The sequence below is a fragment of the Primulina tabacum genome, chromosome 7 (assembly GCF_025594145.1).
Source record: "Primulina tabacum isolate GXHZ01 chromosome 7, ASM2559414v2, whole genome shotgun sequence".
In the NCBI taxonomy this organism is placed as follows: domain Eukaryota; kingdom Viridiplantae; phylum Streptophyta; class Magnoliopsida; order Lamiales; family Gesneriaceae; genus Primulina; species Primulina tabacum.
In genome coordinates, this window is record NC_134556.1 from 21,920,005 (window position 1) to 21,943,828 (window position 23,824).

Here is a 23,824-nt window from a genome sequence, read left to right on the forward strand (position 1 = left end):
TAAATTGGCAAACATAGTCTTTTTTAGTCGGATTCCCAAGACTATGACGCTCATCTTGGAATTGTTTCCATAAACGGAGAAGTTCAATAGGCACATGTCCACTAGAATGCGTCTCAAGAGTCAATAAGATGTTATCTAAAGACTCCTTACTCAGCCCATTCTTAATGAAACCAATTTTATCTTCTCTGTTATTGGAAACACATCCCAAAGATCTGCATCATTTGTCACAAGTCCATCTTGCACATTTATGACAAACCCCTAAACTTTTGGCCCTTCGTTTTTTCGCATAAGTGCTTTTTCCTAATCCAGACAAATACCGAATGAGCAATGATTGTGGAACTTCTCCTCCTAATCGGACCTTAGCTTCTATTACAAGACGAATATCTTCTGGAATTTCTTTTTGCATTAGCAATCTCAATCTTTCACACCTTCCTGCATAAATTTTTCTTAGAACATTTTCAGAAACAGAGGGAAGATATTTACAAATTTTTTAGAGAATTTCATCCATTTTGAAAAGAAAAGAAATGATTTTTTTTAATTTTTTTATCAGAAATTGTGGGAAACTGATTTAACCGACTATGAGAGTCACGGAGTACCGTTATCCGCCATTTAACCGGGAAAATAAAAAGATTAAGAAAACCTGAAATAAAAACAAACAAACTTAAATGCAACACCAAAAAAAAAATAAAAAAAATCAAGGATCAGAAAGGGAAATAAACTCTTCTTGAAAGATTTCATTTTCTAAAAATGGTTTAAGCCTTTGTCCATTTACTTTAAAAATATCCCCATTTTTAGGATTTTCAATATCCACAGCTCCATAAGTATACACATGCTTTACAACATATGGGCATGTCCATCTTGATCGTAATTTTCCTGGGAATATGTGAAGTCGAGAATTGTAAAGCAAAACTTTTTTACCAATCTCAAAAGATTTTCTATGAATTGTTTTATCATGAAATGATTTGATTTTTGCTTTATAAATCCTTGAATTCTCATACGTGTCATTTCTGAGTTCATCAAGTTCATTAAGTTGCAATTTACGCAGTTTGTTGGCATCATCCATGCTTGAATTAAAAGTTTTGATCGCCCAATAAGCTTTATGTTCCAATTTCACAGGCAAATGACAATGTTTTCCATAAACCAACCTATAGAGAGACATATTCAATGATGTTTTAAAAGCTGTTCGATATGCCCAAAGTGCATCATTAAGTCGCAGATACCAATCTTTTCTATTTGAGTTAACAGTTTTTCCCAAAATTTGCTTTATCTCCCTATTAGCTAATTCAACTTGTTCATTTGTTTGAGGATGATAAGGAGTAGTTACTTTATGAGTAATACCATATTTTTTCATTAATGAAGCAAATGGTTTATTAACAAAGTGAGTTCCCCCATCACTTATCATGGCTCGAGGAATTTCAAATCTACAAAAAATATTTTCTTTTAAAAATTTGATGACAATTTTATGATCATTTGTTCTACATGGAATTGCCTCTATCCATTTGGAAACATAATCAACTGCAACTAAAATATACAAGTATCCAAACGACTGTGGAAAAGGTCCCATAAAATCTATTCCCCAACAATCAAAGATTTTTCAATTTCAACAATAGGATTCAAAGGCATCATGTTTCTTTTTGAAATTGCACCCAATTTTTGACAATTTTCACAGATCTTGCAGATTTCGTGGGTGTGTTTAAACAAAGTGGGCCAATAAAATCCACACTGCAAGATTTTTGCAGTTGTTTTCTTTGAAGAAAAATGTCCTCCGCATGCTTCTGAATGACAAAATTTAATGACACTACTTACCTCATTTTCGGGTATGCAACGTTGAAAAATTTGATCCGGACAATACTTGAACAGATACGGATCATCCCAATAAAAGTTTTTTACCTCATTCAAAAATTTTCTTTTATCTTGAGAACTCCATTGCAGTGGCATTTTTCCTAACACAAGAAAATTTACTATGTTAGCAAACCAAGGTGTAGTAGTAACTGAAAATAGATGTTCATCAGGAAAATTATCGTTAATTGGTGTCATTTCACAAGATGATCCTGTTACTAGTCTCTATAAATGATCGGCTGCGACATTCTCGGTTCTTTTTTTATCTTTGATCATAATGTCAAATTCTTGGAGCAACAAAATCCATCGTATCAGTCGTGGCTTTGCATCCTGTTTGGTCAACAAATATCTAATAGCAGAATGATCAGTAAACACAATAGTCGTTGATCCAAATAAACAAGAACGAAATTTATCTAATGCAAATATTACAGCAAGTAGTTCTTTTTCAGTTGTGGAGTAATTCATTTGAGCATTGTTTAAAGTTCTACTTGCATAATATATCACATAAGGCTTACCGTTTCTTCTTTGACCCAATACTGCACCGACTGCATAATCACTCGCATCGCACATAATTTCAAATGGTAAAGACCAATCAGGAGGTTGCATGATAGGAGCTGATGTTAAATGTCGAATGATTTTATCAAAAGCATTTTGACATTCTTGAGTCCACTCAAATGCATTGTCTTTTGTTAAGTGGTTACAAATGGGTTTAGAGATTAAACTAAAGTCCTTTATAAACCTCCTATAAAATCCAGCATGTCCCAAAAATGAGCGAAATTCTTTAATGGTTTTTGGAGGGGGTAAATTGGCATTGACATCAACTTTTGCTTTATCAACTTTAATTCCATGAGATGACACGACATGTCCCAAAACAATTCCAGAAGTAATCATGTAATGACATTTTTCCCAATTTAAAATAAGACCTTTTTCCTCGCATCTTTTTAAAACTTTTTCCAAATTTTCAAGACAATTATCAAATGTATTCACAAAGACAGTTAAATCATCCATGAAAATTTCCAAACAATTTTCAACCATGTCGCAAAAAATGCTTAGCATACATCTTTGAAATGTTGCTGGGGCATTGCATAATCCAAATGGCATCCTTCTAAATGCAAATGTTCCAAAAGGACATGTGAATGTAGTTTTATCTTGATCTTCGAGTGCAATGAGAATTTGATAATAACCTGAATATCCATCAAGAAAATAGTAGTATGGATGACCTGCTACTCTTTCTAAAATTTGATCCAAAAATAGGAATGGAAAATGATCTTTTCTATTGACGTCATTTAATTTTCTATAATCAATACACATCCGCCAACTAGATGGGACTCGACTTGTTAACAATTCACCTTTTTCATTTTTTATCATTGTGATGCCAGATTTTTTCGGAACTACTTGTGTTGGGCTTACCCACTTACTATCAGAAATAGGGTAGATAATCCCAACATCAAGTAGTTGGAGAACTTCAGTTTTCTCAACATCTTTCATGTGTGGATTTAATCTCCTTTGTGGTTGTTGCGATGTTTTTACATTTTCTTCTAAGTGAATTTTGTGAGTGCAAATTAGTGGATTAATGCCCTTGAGATCTTTTAGTGTCCAACCAATTGTATTTTTATGTCTTTTAAGCATATCAACTCATTTACCTTCTTGATCACTTTCTAGTTTGGAAGAAATTACCACCAGATATGTTTCATCTTCTCCAAGAAATGCATACTTCAATTCTTCTGGCAAGGGTTTTAACTCCAATATGGGTGGTTCGTCTTTGTTTTCATATTTTGCATCAAATTCTTTCTCTGATCCTGGTAACGAGTGATACCTTATAAAATCATCAAGATCAATTTCAATATTTTCTTTAACAGTTTCAATTGAACAAATATCTAATTGATCACGAGTACTCCCTTCTTGAATGTTTTCTTCCACAAGAATTTCAATAATATTTTCATCTCCTTTGTCATGTGGTTGCTTACAAAGATTAAAAACATTAAGCTCCAAGGTCATGTTACCAAATGACAACTTCATTATTCCATTCATGCAATTTATTAGAGCATTAGAAGTTGCTAAAAATGGACGACCCAGAATTACAAGAATTGCATTACAAGCTTCGATAGGTTGTGTATCTAAAACTATGAAATCGACAGGATATACAAAGTTATCAACTTGGACCAATACGTCTTCTACCATACCTCTTGGCACCTTAACAGATCTATCGGCAAGTAAAAGTGTTACCGAAGTAGGTTTTAACTCGTCTAGATTGAGTTCTTGATAAACTGAATATGGAAGTAAATTCACTCTAGCTCCGAGATCAAGCAAGGCTTTTTCAATCTTTCGTTCTCCAATAATACATGAAATAGTAGGACAACCAGGGTCTTTGTATTTCAAAGTATTATTATTTTGAATGATTGCACTTACTTGTTCGGCTAAAAATGCTTTCTTTTTCACATTCAATTTTCTTTTCACAGTGCACAAGTCTTTCAAAAATTTGGCATATGATGGTACCTGTTTTATTGCATCTAATAAAGGAATATTAACTTTTACTTGTTTAAAAATATCATATATATCAGAATTCAAATTTGATTTTTTTGTATTTTTCAATGCATGAGGGAATGGTGGTGACACTGTCTGTTGAACCTCCTCTTCGCAAGTTATGGGTTCCACTTCCTTACCCTTTGGAGTTGATTTACCATCATCTTCACAAGGTTCAAGAATGGATTTTTCCACAACCTTACCACTTCAAAGGGTAATAATAGATTTTACCTGATCCATCGATTGAGTTCCAGAAGTTCCAGTTTGTGAATGATGATCCTTGGGATTAGGCAGAGGTTGTGAAGGAAATTTACCTTTTTCATGAACATTAAGTGCAAATGCAAATTTAGCAAGAGTATCTTTCAAATCTGTCATGGTTTGAGAAGTTTGAGTATTGATAGACTCTTGCTTTGCAATGAAAGAATTCAATGTATCTTCCAAATTTCTTTTAGGTGGAGGAACATAAGATGCATAATTTTAAAATTTTGTTGATTTTGGAAATGTGGTTGTGAAAATTGTGCAGCATTATCATTCCACCAACTAAAATTTGGATGATTTCGCCAACCTGGATTGTAATTTTGAGAAAATGGTTCAAAATTTGGCCTTTTGAAATTGTTCAAAACATTGGCTTGTTCATGGAGACATTCTTTAAAAGAGGGCAAAGTGGGACAATCTTTTGTAAAATGATCACTTGTATCACAGATGTGACACGCAATTTCTTGAACAGATTTTAATTGACCATTCTTTTTCAATTCAAGTGCCTCAACTTTTCTTGCCAAAGAGGTAAATCTAGCTTGAAGATCATGTTCATCTTTGAGAGTGTACATACCTCCACCAGATGTAGGAGATTGAATCTTGTTTGATGGTTCGATTGTACCTATAGTGTCCCAATTTTGAGCATTTTCAGCTAATGAATCGAGATACTCAATTGCCTCGTTTGGATCTTTATCTTCAAATGTTCCATTACACATAAATTCAACCATTTGCCTATCATTAGGTGTTAAGCCTTCATAAAATTGAGAAACAACTCTCCAAATTTCAAAACCATGATGTGGACAAAGATTAAGCAATTCTTTGTATCTATCCCAACATTGATAAAAAGTTTCTCCTTGTTTTTGAGTGAAAGTGATGATTTGCCTTTTGAAAGAATTTGTTCTATGAGATGGAAAAAACTTTTTCAAAAATTGTTGTTGCAATTCATCCCAAGTTCGAATGGATCCCGATCTAAGATTTTGTAGCCAAGTTTTAGCTTTATCTTTTAAAGAAAAAGGAAAAAGCTTAAGTCGAATTGTGTTCATGCTACAATTTAGATCATTATATGTGTTGCACACTTCTTCAAATTCTCGTAAATGCATGTATGGATTTTCAGGATCTAATCCATGAAAATTCGGTAAAAGTTGGATAATACCAGGCTTAAAATTGAAATGAGATGCATCAGGGGGAAAAACTAGACATGAAGGTGCACTAGTACGTGTAGGATTCATGTGATCTCTAAGTGTTCTTCGTCTATCATGATTATGTTGAGATTGAATTTCATCTTCATTTTCTTGGATGGGTTCTTCTGCCATGTTTTGTAAAAATGAAGGTTTATTTCGAATGAGTCGACCATTAAGTGTACGTGACCAAATGCTCATGCAAATGCAAAAGAAAAAGAATAAAAACACACAAAAGCAATAAAAATTCAAATAAAGAAAAATAAAATATAAACAAAATTAAATAGACTTGAAATTAAATTATACTTCCCCGGCAACGGCGCCAAAAACTTGTTGCGACTTTGATTGTTGCACTCCCAAGAGCAAGTTGTCCACAAGTAGTATAATTCGGTGAGTCCGAATATCGTATCCATAGGGAAGCTAAGGTAATTACAAGTCCACTACAATGTCTTTTTATTTTTATTTTTATTTTTTTTTAGTTGTTTGAATATTTAATTGGTAATTTTTAATTGTTCAAATTTTACTTAAGTAGTTGAGATTAAAGGATCCACTCTTGATATTTTAATAAAGTTAACATTAACGAACATTATTGAAATCCACTTAATAAAATGGTTCCAATATATTAAATAATCATATTTATATTATGTTATATATTATTATCTTATAAGTATATAATATATACCAAAACTTATAAATGTGTCAAAGTATTTATTGTGCTATATATATATTTGTAAACACTAAATCAAGGTTCTCACTTTAAATTGTTGGTAAAACCAAACTAACATTTAAATGGTACCAATAAATTAATATTATGATATATTTATATATAGTAAATCAAGGTTCCCATTTTAAATGGTTGGTAAAACCAAACAAACATTTAAATGGTTCCAAGAATTTAATATTATAATATATTCATATATAATAAATCAAGGCATCCACTTTAAATGGTTGGTAATACCAAACTAACATTTAAATGGTTCCAAGAATTTAGTGTAACATATAGCAACAATAAATCAAAACTCATACTTATAAGTAGGGTATAAAAATGCTTAAAGAAATGAATATAACATAAACAATAAATAATGAATAAATAATATAATACATAGATTCTTAGCTTTTAGTAACTTTATTATCATGCAAGAGTTTCACATTTTCATCTCAACTTTAGGAAGTTAGCTATTCATTATTCAAAGTGTAAAACTTTGAATATGAAATTAACATGCTAATTATATTTAAATGCAGAAATAAAGGAAAAATATAGAGAGATATATTATGAACTCAAAGGTTTGTTCATAAAATGAGGGATATCTCAATTCATTACAATGCATTCCTATTTATAGCCAAATTTGGGGAGCACGTAAGTCTTCATTGATGTTCCAAGATATTATATTATATTACACATCACTTTCGAAAATCTTCTTCTCCGAATTTGCTTCTTCACATAAAAAGAAACATGTGGATATTTAAGTTGTCTAGTTGTGGTATTTTTTTCAGACAATTTGAACAAGTAATTTGAGAGATATGGTCAAAATACTAGAGCATGGTAAAACTGCCACTCCTTTGGTAACTTTATTTGTTGCTTAATTTGATCCCAATTGTGAGAAGATTTTTATCTCATGCTTGCCACCAATATTGTAGATATTAATATCAACTTTCTACAGGTCCAAGAATCATCTTAATCCCATTTGCAATGCCAAGTTTATTCTTGTTTTATCGAACCTGTAAAAAATAGTAAAAACATGTAATTACACAACAACTTATATTTTATACAATTTATTATAAAACATATAATATTTAAACATTTAATAAAACAAAAACTATATATTTATATTATAAAACATTTAATTAATGTATAATTTTTATGTTTATCAGCGTATGTGTTGATTATAGAAAATTAAATGATGCAAATAGAAAAGACCATTTCCCACTACTATTTTTAGATCAAATTCTTGAAAAAATAGCAGGTAATTCTTATTGCTGATTTCTTGATGGGTATTCAGGATATTATCAAATACCTATATCATAAGAAGATAAAAAAAAAATACTTTCACTTGCCCTTTTGGAACTTTTGCATTTAAAAGAATGTCATTTGGTTTATGTAATGCTCCGTCTACTTTTCAAAGATGCATGTTAAGTATTTTCAATGATATGATTGAAGAATTTGTAGAAGTTTTTATGGATGATAAAACTGCTTTTGGAAATTCATTTGAAAATTGTCTTAAGAACCTAGAAGAAGTATTAAAAAGATGTGAAAAAAATCTTGTTTTAAATTGAGAAAAATGCCATTATATAATTAAATCTGGGATTGTTTTAGGACATGTGATATCTGGAAAAAGAATTGAAGTTGATAAAGCTAAAATTCATGTTATTGCTAATTTAACATCATCAAAAACGGTCAAAGAAGTTCGATCATTCTTGGGTCATGCAGGATTTTATAGAAGGTTTATAAAAAATTTCAGTATAATATCTAAACTAATTTCAAATCTTTTACAAAAGACACACAATTTGAATGAACTCAAAAATGTGAAAATGTTTTAAAAAAAATTATTAATCTTTTAATCACATCACCTATTTTACAACTTCCAGATTGGTCTTTACCATTTGAATTAATGTATGATGCAAGTGATTATGCTATAGGAGCTGTGTTAGGACAAAGAAAAGAAGGAAAACCTTATGCAATCTATTATGCTAGTAGAACCTTAAATAGTGCTCAAATAAATTATTCAACTACTGAAAAAGAATTACTCTCAGTAGTATTTGCATTAGATAAGTTTCAATCTTATTTAATTTGTTCTACAACTATTGTTTACACTGATCATTCTGACGTAAAATATTTATCAAATAAACAAGATGCTAAACCCAGATTAATACGGTAGATCTTATTGTTACAATAATTTGATATTATAATTAAAGATAAAAATGGAAAACAAAATGTCGTAGCCGATCATTTATCTAGAATAATGACTGAATCATCTCATAATGAAAAACCAGATGATCAGTTGTTTTATGCTACTATTATGCCATGGTTTGCTAACATTGTAAATTTTCTTGTGAAAAAAAATGTTTTCTCATTGAAATTCACAGGATAAGAATAAATTCTTGATAGAAGTTAAAAAAAATTATTGGGATGATCCTTACTTGTTCAAGTATTGTCCTGACCAAATTTTTCAACGATGCATACTCGACAATAAAGTAAGTAATGTTATTAAATTTTGTCATTCTGAAGCATGTGGAGGTCATTTTTCATCCAATAAAACAGCTACAAAAATCTTACAATTCTGACTCAAGTCGATCTCTCGGTTAACACTGATTTATACTTTTCTTTTCGTTCTGTCGATCTGGTTTTGTCGAAGTCTCAAACTCACTGCCTGTCCAAAACAATCTGGCAATAACAATATCGAATACACTGTATCAATGTATAGCTTAATTCAAACTCTGTTCTAATTAATATCCAATCTACTGTATCAATATTCAATTAAATTTAAGATCTTTCAGTCTTATCAAATTTTGACGGCACAATGGTCCAATTTCCAAGTACCGGTAGTACAGATCAGTGTATATCAATCTCCATAACTCATAATCAATCGTTTAACATAATCTGATACTAAATCGGCATCATTTCAATCCTATCAAATCTGATAAATTATAACAATTGTATAAACAGTCTGTTCTTCGATCTGACTTCAAATACATACTGATCAGTATATCCAGCACACATAATAATAATCAACTCTCAATTCATAATCAGTAGCAATACAAATCTGATATCGATTCCTACTCAATATCTTCCGAAATTCATAATAATTCCATACCATATCTGTTCTTCAATCCGGTTTCGATTCTACGATGTCTACTATGTCTAGAACACCATATATGAATCCTATTCGATTCCATCAACCTCATATTTTTAAATCATATCAAAACGTAGTAAAACTTACGTCCAGTTGTAGCTCGTAGCGAGAGGAGCACGATCTTGCGTTCGGATTCAAATTCTGATACACGGATATTTCAAAATCACGATTTAAAGGTATGGGAAGCTTAGAGGAATTTGCTGAGGGAAAATCACGATTTCTTCTGCTGAAATCGTGAGGAATCAAGATCTATATATATATCTCAATTGCATGTAAAACATGTGGCTAAATCTTCATACTGCACGTCGCACCGCGGGTGCCCTATACCTTGGACCGCGGGTGCGTTATACCTTGGACCGCGGGTGCGCTCGGTGTACTGATATACATCAATTTTTCCAGAAGCAAGAACCGCGGGAGCGCTATGCTTTATACCGCGGGTGCGCTCACCTTACTGTAGCAACACCGCGGGGGCGCTCTGTCTGGTACCGCGGGTGCGGTGTCTTCTTTCACCAAAAACGTACCCTACTGGCCAGTCACCGCGGGTGCGGTCTCTCTTTGCCAAAACACTCAAATTGCAACGCCGCTGCTTCCTGTCTGTTCTTCTATCGCCTTATTCATAATATATACCAATTCATAAGTATCACACTCAAATCTCGGGCATTACATTTCTCCCCCTCTAAAAAATGATTTCGTCCTCGAAATCACAGACAATCATCTCCTAAGCAATAAGATCCAATGCAATAAACAGGAAGAAATAATAGAAGCTGAATTAAATACTTACATCAGAGCCATAATTCTGGGAATTCCTGTCTCATATCAGATTCTGTTTCCCAAGTAGCTTCTTTAATTCCTTAATAATTCTACTGAATTTTCAGCAGTGGAATAGTCTTCATTCTGAATTATTCTTCTTCTATTGATTCTGATTCCAATCTGGAATATTAATTCAAGAAGTATAACGTCATAATACGACTTGAGGTAATTCTGATATAATCGATATCAAAATACTGGCTATACCATATCCGTATATACTAATCAACAACTCAAAATAGATCAACACCATCATCTGTTACCAAGTCTGTTTAGTGCCAAATCCATTCAATATTTAAACTCTTGTTGTAATTACCAACATCTGTCAACTGATATCGGCATATTTATCCAGTCTATACTGATCTGTCTTTATCCTCTTCCGAATCAATTCCAATTTTCTGTTATATCTCTGACTATGTCAGGTTCAATCTCAGGTACCACATAGATATTATCGCAATAAATAGAGAATCTGCACTTCTTTCTGTACAACGGTTCCATCTCAATATTCGTTTGATAGCTGCGCTGTACGATAACTCACAAAATGGCAAAGAATCCAATCAACTAGTGCCAAAATCAAGCACTATAGTTCTAAGTATATCTTCTAATGTGTAGACAGTCGGCTCTTACTATCTGTCGGTTTGAGGATGATATATGGTACTCAACTGTCACTTTGTACCTAGAACCTACTGTAAACTGTGCCAATGTACAAGTAAACCGAAAATTATGATCTTATCCAATCAATTCCGGCATTTCATGCAATCTGACCAATTTTTTGACATAAATCTCTGTCATCGAGTCCTGTCTGTACGTTCTTATGTACGAATTAAAATTCGCAGACTTGGTCAGTCAGTCATTCTTAACTCAAATCAATGCTCTCTTTCGGCAGCATTGCAATAGCTTCATCACGATTTCCCTGGAAATGTGACCTTATTTCCATTCAGGAATCGATAAGCTATATAATCAATTTCCTGGTTTCTTTCTTTCGATCACGAGGATGAATACTGAATTACTAACTGTACATATCTAACAATATCTTTCGTTTCAAATCCGAAACATCTGACACAATAAGTCAGTTATTCACATACTATACAGTACCACATACCTGATATTCTGATTGATACCCCGCTCCAACTATCGATATCAATTTTCGAACATTCTGATCAACTTTCTGAGTCGCTTTAATTCTCAAAATCAGTTCTGATTCAACTGACACAATATCAAATTTCTACAGTCTACCATCTGTTTCAAATATTCATTCTGAACAACTGAAATATCAAATCAAATTCAGAACATCAGTGATAGATAATAGCCTGCTAATACTCCTACAACTGCCAATATCTAACACTGACGTCAATTTTAACCAATTAATCACGATCTCACTCCGCTAAGATCAACAGATATATCATCTTTGAATATAACAAGCCCTGAATATAACTTGTCTCAATCAAGATTCACATTTTAACAGTTTCTGTATACCATATCTCAGTTTTCAAAATATTCAATACCGTCTTCAAATATTCAACAACTGAATACATAAGGAGTCCCTCTGCTCCTTTCGGTAATACTCAAATCATAAATAACACGGATATCAAAGGAATTCTAAATCTAGAATCCTTACCGTACTATATTCATTCTTCGGCCATTTCAGGTTCGAATATTACCATCTTCTAAAATCCGTTTATGGTAACTCTGTACTTGATCAGCATAGCCATATCAGTAATGCAGTCATACTCAGACACACAAGTACAATACCAGCTAACTCAATCTCATTCTCACCCCACTGTAGTATACGATGCTTACAGAATTTATTGATACCAAATCGCTTCCCAAAACTAAAGAGATAAACTACTACAGCAGATAAGTACTCAATAGATAATACATAAATCAATGCAATTCGTTCAAAAATAACGTATAGGATGCACTAGTATCTATCAATCCCAATACAGGATAATCATAAATAACAACTACCTGTCACTATATCATCAAGTGCATCCGGGGTCTGTTCTTCGGTAACTATCACCAGATGCTTCTGTTCCCTGGACTCTTCGGGAATCTCTTTGTGGACATACTCTAGCAAAGTGTCCTTGCTGTTTGCAAATGTTGCAACTACCAAGTACTCCTTGGCATTGCTCTGTGGGATGTCTCCCTCCGCAAGCGCTGCAATAAACTCCAGTATAACTCTGGCTAGACCCACTGGAACCAGACAAACTACTGCCAGACCTCTTGAACTGTCTTCCTCTGGCTTCCAAATAATCTTTCTTTCCACCACTGCTGCCACCAATCTCAAGTCTGAGAGGTGGTTGTTGTGGTCTCAATGTTGGAAGTACAAACGAAGCTCCTTTCCGTCTCATTAGACTAGCTTCGGCTCTCTTAGCTTTACTCAAAATATCAATAAAAGTATAGGGTCGGCTCACACTTATCAATGTCAATATCTCAGGATTCAATCCCTTGATGAAACGATCAATCACAGCTTCATCTTTCTCAGCCACGTGAGGAGCAAAACGTAGCAAAGTAGAAAAGTGGGCAACATATTCTGCAATGTTTAGTTGACCCTGTTTCAAATTTTCAAATTCTGCCTTCTTGTCCTCTCGGTACGAAGCTGGGAAAAACCTTCGATAGAATTCAACTTTGAAGATCTTCCAAGAAATCACTGTACCACGCTGTTCTAAGACTTCCTTGGTTGCAATCCACCAGCTCTTTGCGACTTCCCGTAACTGATGTCCAATCAGTTTAACTCTTCGTTCCTCTGGATACTCAAGTGAATCAAACAGTATCTCTATATCATCTAGCCAACTTTCGCAATCAATAAACGTCTCAGTACCCCTTAAAATCGACGGTGAAATGACTGAAACCTCTGTAACTATGTTTCCATCAGAGTTTCTCACACATCCATCTGATCAATCAAGATACTTCTCTTTTCTGTGATTCCTCGAAGAGATAGATCTGATTATGAAAATCATCAGTAACCAGATATAACAGTTCTGTTTCAATCCTCCTCCGATCATCTTACAGCTGATCAAGAATCGGGTCTGATACATTCTCAATCATATATATTATCAAATCAATTCAGATATTCATGAAATCAAATATTAAAGCAATAAATCTTGCTAGCAATCACGAGCAATTAAAGAAAACTCAATCTACCCCGCTCATTCTATCTTCAATCTCAATCTAAAGGATCTATCGCTCTGATACCACCTGTTGTGGGGACCCGGACGCTAATTATCTTCTTAATCGTTATTAGGATCAATTTACTAATCAAGTAATTAGGGCCATAAAATTTTTTTCTTTAAACTGCGGAACGTAATGGGATTAATCTAATATACAAACAGTATAAAACTACAAGTTTTGTACAACATGCATTCTAGTTCCAAATTAAGGTTCAACTACTACAATCAAGTAATGAAACCTATCTACATCAAAGTCCGGAATCACCACTCTAATCTCGATCTCTCATCATCTTCTCGACCCTGATCCTGTCCCACCTGTTGTCATACACACATACAAACAAGACAACAGCGGGATAACTCCGGTGTGAATTTAATCCCAGTATAAATCATGTATACATGCATTTCATATAACAGCACATATAAAAGCATGAAATAGATATCAAGACATGTATCATAATCTGAAATCATAAATTGATATCAAACAGTAATTCATATTCTGAACATGTATCACATAAGAAATATGAATCAATATAGACTCTGAATCACACTCTGTGATTCTAAGACTCTAACTCAATCTCTCAGACTCGACTCATCTCTCATCTAGGGATCCCGGTCTGAATAAGAACGTAACGAGCCTCCCACCTACCCTCCCGTTCGTGGTGGCGGTACGTTCCTATTTCTGGACTTTGGTCTGATCTGTATCGAATTATCAGCAATAAGGACATGCTCTGTCTCTTAAGCACGTCGATACACCAAACGTCCACTGTCTTGACAGATCTGCCAAAGACTTGGCATGTCTGCCAATCCTATTCTAACAAGGTGCAATGGGCCAATGATCGCTCTGTCAAAATCTAGCCCCTCTGTCAGTGACTCACACTCAATAACTATCTGTTATTCACTGCTTCTATATACATCAATAAAATCAACATACTTAGACAAAGCATACAAAAATATGAAAACAATAACATACACGTATGTGGTTTAGGGAAACTCAAGTCTAATCTGACTCAAGTCGATCTCTCGGTTAACACTGACTTATTCCTTTCTTTTTGTTCTGTCGATCTGGTTTTGTCAAAGTCTCAAACTCACTGCCTGTCCAAAACAATCTGGCAATAACAATATCGAATACACTGTATCAATGTATAGCTTAATTCAAAATCTGTTCTAATTAATATCCAATCTACTGTATCAATATTCAATTAAATTTAAGATCTCTCAGTCTTATCAAATTTTGACGGCACAATGGTCCAATTTCCAAGTATCGGTAGTACAGATCAGTGTATATCAATCTCCATAACTCATAATCAATCGTTTAACATAATCTGATACTAAATCGGCATCATTTCAATCCTATCAAATATGATAAATTATAACAATTGTATAAACAGTCTGTTCTTCGATCTGACTACAAATACATACTTATCAGTATATCCAGCACACATAATAATAATCAACTCTCAATTCATAATCAGTAGCAATACAAATCTGATATCGATTCCTACTCAATATCTTCCGAAATTCATAATAATTCCATACCATATCTGTTCTTCAATCCGGTTTCGATTCTACGATGTCTACTATGTCTAGAACACCATATATGAATCCTATTCGATTCCATCAACCTCATATTTTTAAATCATATCAAAACGTAGTAAAACTTACGTCCAGTTGTAGCTCGTAGCGAGAGGAGCACGATACTGCATTCGGATTCAAATTCTGATACACGGATATTTCAAAATCACGATTTAAAGGTATGGGAAGCTTTGAGGAATTTGCTGAGGGAAAATCACGATTTCTTCTGCTGAAATCGTGAGGAATCAAGATCTATAAATATATCTCAATTGCATGTAAAACATGTGGCTAAATCTTCATACTGCACGTCGCACCGCGGGTGCGCTATACCTTGGACCGCGGGTGCGCTCGGTGTACTGATATACATCAATTTTTCCAGAAGCATGAACCGCGGGTGCGCTATGCTTTATACCGCGGGTGCGCTCACCTTACTGTAGCAACACCGCGGGGGCGCTCTGTCTGGTACCGCGGGTGCGCTGTCTTCTTTCACCAAAAACGTACCCTACTGGCTAGTCACCGCGGGTGCGGTAGAATTTCTTGGTGCGGGTGCGGTCTCTCTTTGCCAAAACACTCAAATTGCAATGCCGCTTCTTCCCGTCTGTTCTTCTATCGCCTTATTCATAATATATACCAATTCATAAGTATCACACTCAAATCTCGGGCATTACACCTGGACTAGACCTTGGTGGGTTTGAGCCATGGCCTAGGATTGCTCGAACACGACTGGAGTTAGTAAAGAGATCATTTGCGTGAATGGTGCTAAGGTTGTTGTCAGTTGGGGCATTGTGGGTGGCTAGAGGTCGTGTGCATCGTGCGGTGTGCATGGGCTGTGAGCTTCGATTAGGTCAGTCTAGGAGGGTCCTAAGGTAGTCTAGGAAGGGTTTGTCCAAGGCTGGAACGAGCTGGTAGGGCCTAGGATCGAATGGTTGCACGTTTGGTGGACAAGGGTTGAAGTTCGTGAGACGCTGGAAATTTCCAGCAACCTTTGGGCGTGGATAGTAGGTCATACATGGTCTGGAACGCGTGGTTTAGGGGCTGGACATGTAGGTTTAAGTCATATTTCAAGTTGGGAAAAGTTTGTTGAAATTCGGGTTGATTTGGTTAAAATCGAGACCTAGGTCCAAGTTTTAAAACGAATCATTTAAGTTTTGGAACAGATTCGATTTTACGTCTAAGAAATGCTTAATATTATGTTTTTAGGTGTTTTAAGGAGTTTGGATGGCTTTGGGTCGAAATTTTGAGGTCCAGGGGTTAAATGGTCATTTAGGGTTTCTGGGGCAAAATAGTCATTTTGTACGCGGGTCGAGTTTTTAGTCCTGAAAGTGCCCTGATCACAAATTTATCATGTTTTTAAATATTTTGTATCATGAATATTATTTTTATATAATTATGAAAATACGTTGCATGCTTGATTTTAAGGAAAAACTACGTATGTGCATGATTTTGATAAGTGATGAAAATGATGATGTTTTTGAAGGATGAGAGTTGGTTGTGACTGACGATATATGTATACGATGAGCTATAAGGCCAAGGCTCAGTGGATTGCGATACTGTCGTTGTTGTCCCCGCTGTCGAGTACCACGGTTATATGTAGATGGATCCATCGAATGGAGCTGATACGAAAGTCACAACTAACGAACTTAATTCGATTAAAGAAAATGAACAACTATATGATGAAATGATGAGATGTTTTGACACGTTATGCTTTTACTATATGTTTATGTTTACGCTTTTAAGATCATGAAACGTATTTTTATTACAGTACTTTTCACTGTTGCTTGCTATATATATGTATTCATTATAACGTTGCAACTGTGTTGAGTCCTTAGATTCAATAAGTGTGAATGATGCATGTGAGCAAATTGATCAAGAGATTGGAAGGTGCAGAAGACTGAGTAGGCGAAGTTGGATGTGCACATGTGAACCCGAGGACCTTATTTCTTCCGCACCTCACGTTTATGAGATAATAGTAGACATGAATATTTTTACTCATTCATTTTATTATGTTATTGGTTATCAGGATTTTTACTTGTTCATATTGGTTTTATTTTTTTTTAAATTGCACCATTTTCATGCGATAGATGATTACTATTATTTTTGAAAAGTGAAATTTTCAGCAGTGTTGCATGCATGCATAATTTATGAATTTTCGAGAATGAGCTTGTAAAAAAAAATTAGTATCATTTTTAAGTAGTAGATGTTTCAGTTGATATTAAAGAAAGGGTCCTGTAAAGGGTTGTGCCACCGCCATCTTCTGCAGCTCAGCCTTCAAGCCTCAAGTCTGTAAGCTTTTATATTTTAAATCTTTTAAATAGTTTACTGTTATCATCTGCATGATTAAATGATGCGCATTTTACAGCGATTTACAAAACATTTTTAGTTGCTTTTATGATTTAAGTGTTTAATGCGTTGAAAACAAGATTAAATTGAATGATGGGATAGGTTTAGAATTTGGAATGTATTAAAATATCAGGCCTCCCCGATTCGCCCCCCAGAACAGATCGCCAAGATGACACTACTGGAGGCGATAGAGGCCTCCCACCACCACCACCGCCATGGGATGCAGCTACCCGTTTACTAAAGGGTATTGATAGAGTTATGGAGCAAGCACAACAGGCTCCCCGACCCCAGATAGAGGTATATGAGCAGTTTAGACGGCTCAACCTGAAGGAGTTTGGGGGGAACTACTGACCCTTTCGTAGTGGAAAGTTGGATTCGGTATTTGGAGCTACACTTCCAGTATTTGCAGATGATGGATGGAGACCGGGTTTGGTGCCCCACTTACATGTTAAGAGATGACGCATCTCTTTGGTGGGAGGGAGTAGCTCACGGGCTGAACTTGGCTACCCTCACCTGGGATAAGTTCAAAGAGATGTTCTAGGACAAGTACTTTAAAGCAGACGTCAGGGGCCGCTTGACGAGGGAGTTTATGAGTCTCCGACAGGGGGACTTGTCTGTAGCAGAATTCATCAGGAAGTTTAACAGGGGCTGTCATTTTGTTCCCCTTATTGCGAGAGATGCCGCCCAGAAGTTGGGGCATTTAATGGATGGCTTGAGACCCACGTTGCGCCGGGGACGTTATGATGATGAGACCGACGAGCTATGATGAGGCTAACTCTTGTGCTTTTCAGGCAGAGCAGGTGCTAATACTTAAATAATAATTCACCCAAGTGTAGGTTGTCTGCAAGTAATATATTTCGTAAGTACGAGATCGATCCTCAAAGAGGTTATTTTGAGTTTAAATTTATTAATTTATAGATTACCAAATGCAAGAATGAAGTTTATTTACAAATTATAAATTTTGTCAAGGCTTGAGGATTTATTCTTGGTTTATGTAATATTGTTTAACTAAAAGTAAAACAAAAGAAACCATCATAAATAATGGTTCCAAGAAAATTAAACACACACATAATATAATATAGTTCCACTATAGAAAATACCGAATTAACCGATATTTTATATATGGTACCTATGATTATAATTATAACTATATAAATAAATAATTGCATAAAGTAAATGTTAAATTAAATCATTATATTTCATTTAGAACAACCGGCAGAGCCACGCTATTGCCTAAATGAAATATATTGATTTAATAAGTTAGTTGCGATAAAGTAAATGTTAGTTGCGGAAACGTAAAAGTTAGTTGCGATAAAGTAAAAGTTAGATGCGAAAAATAAAAGTTAGTTGCGATAAAGTAAATGTTAGATTGTTAGATGTTAGTATTAAATCATAATATTTCATTTAGAACAACCGGCAGAGCCACGCTATCGTCTAAATGAAATATTATGGTATTATTATATAAATATATATATATATCTATATATATATATAATAATAAGTGATGAAATATTTATTGTATCAAAATTAAACAACAAATCAAGATAACCACTTTAATGGTATCAAGCATTTGATGTAAATTGATAACAACAAATAATTCATTTTTATACCTACAATAAAAATAAGTTAGCTAAATGAAAAGAAATAAAGAAAAAATATACAAAATATAAACAATCTTACTTCACCAAGAATGCATCCTCTTCACCTTGACATAATAGATTTAGCTTGCCATAAGCTTACTTTTGATCAACACTAAAATATCACTCATAGTTGAGAACATGAAAGAAAATATATTGGAACTTAGAACTTTGATACACACTCACACTATATTTTACAATGAGATGAAATGATTCTCAAGCTAGCACAAGGCCTCTATTTATAGACCAAATGAGAGAAAGGGTCAAAATTTTTATTAATGCCATGTAGTTGCAATAGTATTCTTTGTCTCCTCCAAGTTCAATTCCATGTCCCTTCTTTCAATGCTTTGTTCCACGACTTTAATCACCGAATTTGACTCTGCTCAAAACGGCAAACATGTGGGGAATTGTCTGTAGATGAATTTGGCCACTTGATTCACCTCATTTGGTTAAATATTAAAATAGTTATGATTTTTTTACTATATGCTGGTCATAGTAAAAGTAAATTTGTGCTCCTTTTGATATTTGCACATTTTGATCATCTTAATGAACTTTTTATGCAATCATGTCTTCTGCAAATTTGTAGATAATTTCTCAAGGATTCCAAACATGTTTGAGTCACCTCCATTTGAATTTTCTAGCTTGAGTTATCATTATTTTACCAACACGTAGAAAACCTGAAAATAAAACATATTTAGTAAGACAATTAAATATAAACAAACAATACTAAAATAACATAATTTTATAATTTTAATGAAACTTAAATTTTAAAATATAGGTTTTAACATATAATAAATTATTAATTTTAAGTTTCATCACACCCCCACACTATCTTATTACTAGTCCCTTAGTAATAAAATTTATCGGAAAATCACAACTTAGATTCTTTATTCCTTTTATATATTCAAATACAAACATATTTATTAAAAACAAAATCATATACCTATTTATATATATATATATATATTTTTGTTTAATATAATAATATATAATTAGATGTGTTTTTATTATTATTCTTATTTTCACATAATATATAAAGTAACAATATATATATATATATATAATGTTTTTTATATTTCTAAATTTTTTTATAATAATATAGTCAAAAAGATAATTCACACCACCCACCATAACATGTATAATATCAAGAATATTATTGTAAAAGCCTCAACTCCATATATTCTTTCAGGTCAAAATGTTTAAGGAATAGCTAGTTTTCACTCATGGAGTTGGAATGAATATTAACTCTCATTGAAAAAGGCTAAGTATTAAAGCAGACAATTAATTAAACTAATATTGAAAATAAAATAGGAAAATTTACAAAGAATAAAATCCCCCTTTTTTCTTTTTTTTTATTGTTTTTTTTAAATAACGCGACTGCAAAATTTTACAATAACATAAAATTTTTTATCTAAACATTCTACCAGAAATATATATATATATATATATATATATATATATTGAAACGTCCTGCCCTTTTTATTGCTTTAAAAGTACTAAATTTTTTTTTCTTAAACCTCACATAGCATCGGCCGAACCATAAAATATTTTTGACATCATTTTAAAAATAACCATCAAACTGCTATTTAAATATTCAAAGGAAAATATTTTAAAGCATAAAATCGTCAAACATTTTACCAAACCTAAAAAGCAATAATTTGAAAAGAATAGCTCATACTAAACCTCTCAAAAATCTCTCAAATGCATAAATAAATAAACTTAAAAATCTTTAATCATAAAGCATGAGTCAAAAGTCATAATGCGCAAAAAGTAGAAGAGCTGGTCCTCGGGTTGTGTGCGCCTTCAGCCCAAACAAATCACTCATCAAGTCCTCCCTCAATACCACCTGCATCCATCACACTTAGTGAGTCTAAAAACTCAATACACCATAATCTTTATAACGAGTAATACGTAATACAGTCAACATATAACGGTGAAAAATATTTGTACTTAAAATATCGTTTTCATGAAGATGCATAAACATAAACATTTTCGCAAACATTTTCATGATGCATAAAACTTTAAACATAAACATTTTCATGATATGCAAACATGAATTTCCATTTCCTCAACATGACATGACATAAAACCTTAAACATAATCATGAACATTTTCTTCTTTTTCCTTTGTTGAATTCAGATCGTTAATTGTGACTTTCCTCAAACCTTAAAATTCGATGGATCCATCTACATGTAACCACAGTACTGGGCGACGCGGGACACCGGCAACACTCTCACCGGTCAACTGGGCCCTAGCCTATCACGATCGAATAGAAATACGATCGTCGGGGCTCCCTCTGAGGCCTTCTCCAATAAATGTGCTACCTTTGGGGCCTTCTCCCCTCACGATATTTACATTCTTACCTCAAACCTCATAACCTCATATTCGTAATAATGGAAACACGATCGTCGGGCTCCCACTAGGACCATAACCCTCACGACGTTGCCAACATTAACGAATTAATCACAATCACTTCACTTCCTTCAACATTTACATTTTCATCACTTTATAAAAATCATGCATAACATAACATTTTGTTTTTGAAACCAAGCATGCAACATGTCTTTTAAATGTCTTCCGTAAATCATAAAAATCAAATAGACATTTTAAAAATCATAATTTAATCATGGATACATCATAAACATTTAAAAATAATCATAATATCATAAAAACAGCATTTAGGGCACTGCCATGACCTTTACTAATTTTTAGGTGTAAAAAGACCGTTTTACCCCTAGACTCGACATTTTACGTTTTCGACTTTTATCTTTATTTCATGACTCTAATATTTCCCAAATAATTATTTAAGCCTACATGAATTTTTTCATAATTTTATTTGGCTTAAAACTTAGACTTTTTCAATTAATCTTTATATGTGACGTATTAATGCGTTTTAATCCCGAATTAAACCAAACCTTAATATAAAATTCCCAAATTAAAATCTTAAACTTCTAATAATTATTTAAGCTTAAACCTAATTTTCCATAATTTTATGAAGCTTAACTAGACTTTTCTATGAACTCGTTAATTAGCGTTTCGTGCTGCGATTAAATTCCCGATTAAATCCAAAACTCATTATTTTGATCCCAAATTTTAAACATAACATTTTCAATATTTATTCAACCCTTATAAGTCATGAGCCACCCCCGTGGACCCATAATTTCGTTTTTAGCCTTTTAATTTTCGTTTTTGACATCCTACCGAACGCACCGAGCCATCTCCTAATTTACTCGAGCCACGCCCGAGCCACCGTGAGACAAAATCTAGTCAACCCACCTAGGGACCCTATTGACCAAGCCCAGCCCGAAAAACAAGCCCTGGCCCGACCAAAAACTTGCTGGAAACTCACCCCAATTTCTGCACGATTCAAGCGTGAGACTCCCATGGCCCATAGGACTCCTAACTAGTCTAGGAGATCTCCCAGCCCTCAACCACTTGACCCCTCCCGAACCCTAACCTTCCCTAGACCACACCCAGACCCAGCCCAGATCGGCACAGCCCCTGGAACCCAAGCTCGAAGCTTCTGAATCCTAAGGATACAACCTGCGCGGTGTTGTTCCTACACGCTGTTAGTTTCCAACTTCGGCTAGGACTTCCTGCTCGAGTCTCCCTCAAGCCCGAACCCACCTGACCCTCTCTGGAACACCTTGAGCCATAACCTAAACGACCTAGCCCAGCCCTCTCTCGAGTCACCTTCTGAAATCTCTCGGCCATTCTAAAACCTGCACGGGAAGAGTCCTTTCATGGAAGGACTCTTCTCCAGCCCCTTAGCGCGAGCCCTAGTCCTGTTAGGACCCTTCGTAGGACCTATCCATGACCCCTAGGACCCAACCACCAGCCCTGGTCGAGCCACCTGCCCCCATGCATCACTTTTCTTTTAACCGAGCCCCTCAATCATCCTATACCAGATTTTTGGTTCCAGCTTTGTGTTTCTGTTTTCGTGGCGTATGAGGGGTGTATCTAAGGCCTCAAACTCGTGTAAAACATGCCCTATATCATCCTAATTCATGGCAGCCCCTTTGACAACATAATAAACATGTTTTTGGATGAAAAATCAAGAGTTTATAACACATACATGCATAGTTACGAAAATTGTGAATGGTGAGACTTGTTTTCATGCAAAAATTCATTAAATAAAATACTATGGTGTGATAGATGTTTGAAGAAAAGAATATGGCGTGCCTTTGCGTTATGAACGCACGAAAAACCGTTGACGATTTGCGAAGAACGGACAAAAACCTTGGCTATGAAACCTTAGCAACTCCTCTTTGAAACTTTCAAAATTTCCCTTCAAATTGTGGTAAGTGGGTGCCGTGTACTTGGAGTGATTTGGGAGAGAAAAGAATTCTGAAAGTAGCGTGTAGGTGCGAGGGTTTGGGGAGGGTTTAATCATATTATATAGTTTAATTAATAACTAATTAGGCTTAAGCCCAGGATTTAATTAGGCCCATTAGTCTTTAATTAAATACTAAAAATAATTTTGTTAAAATAAGTTTGTGAATTTATTAGCCGGGTTGCTAAAACGTTCGTATTTTTGTTGAAAATCCAACACCGTAAAAATTACGTCCCGGCGTATAAAATCACGTCAAAATCCCTTATTTTCAAAAATATTAAAAACCATCAACCATATTTTAAATAATTAAAAATAATTA

General features: G+C 34.2%; 1 non-coding gene and 1 pseudogene across 1 annotated transcript; one reads left to right on the top strand and one right to left on the bottom strand.

The window, feature by feature from the left end:
* The window catches only part of LOC142550602 (uncharacterized), a 117,722-nt pseudogene that overhangs the window by 24,454 nt on the left and 69,444 nt on the right, over positions 1-23,824 (bottom strand).
* On the top strand, positions 5,404-5,512 carry LOC142552458 (small nucleolar RNA R71). Its single transcript, XR_012821788.1, has one exon. It is a non-coding gene; the product is annotated as a small nucleolar RNA R71 (small nucleolar RNA).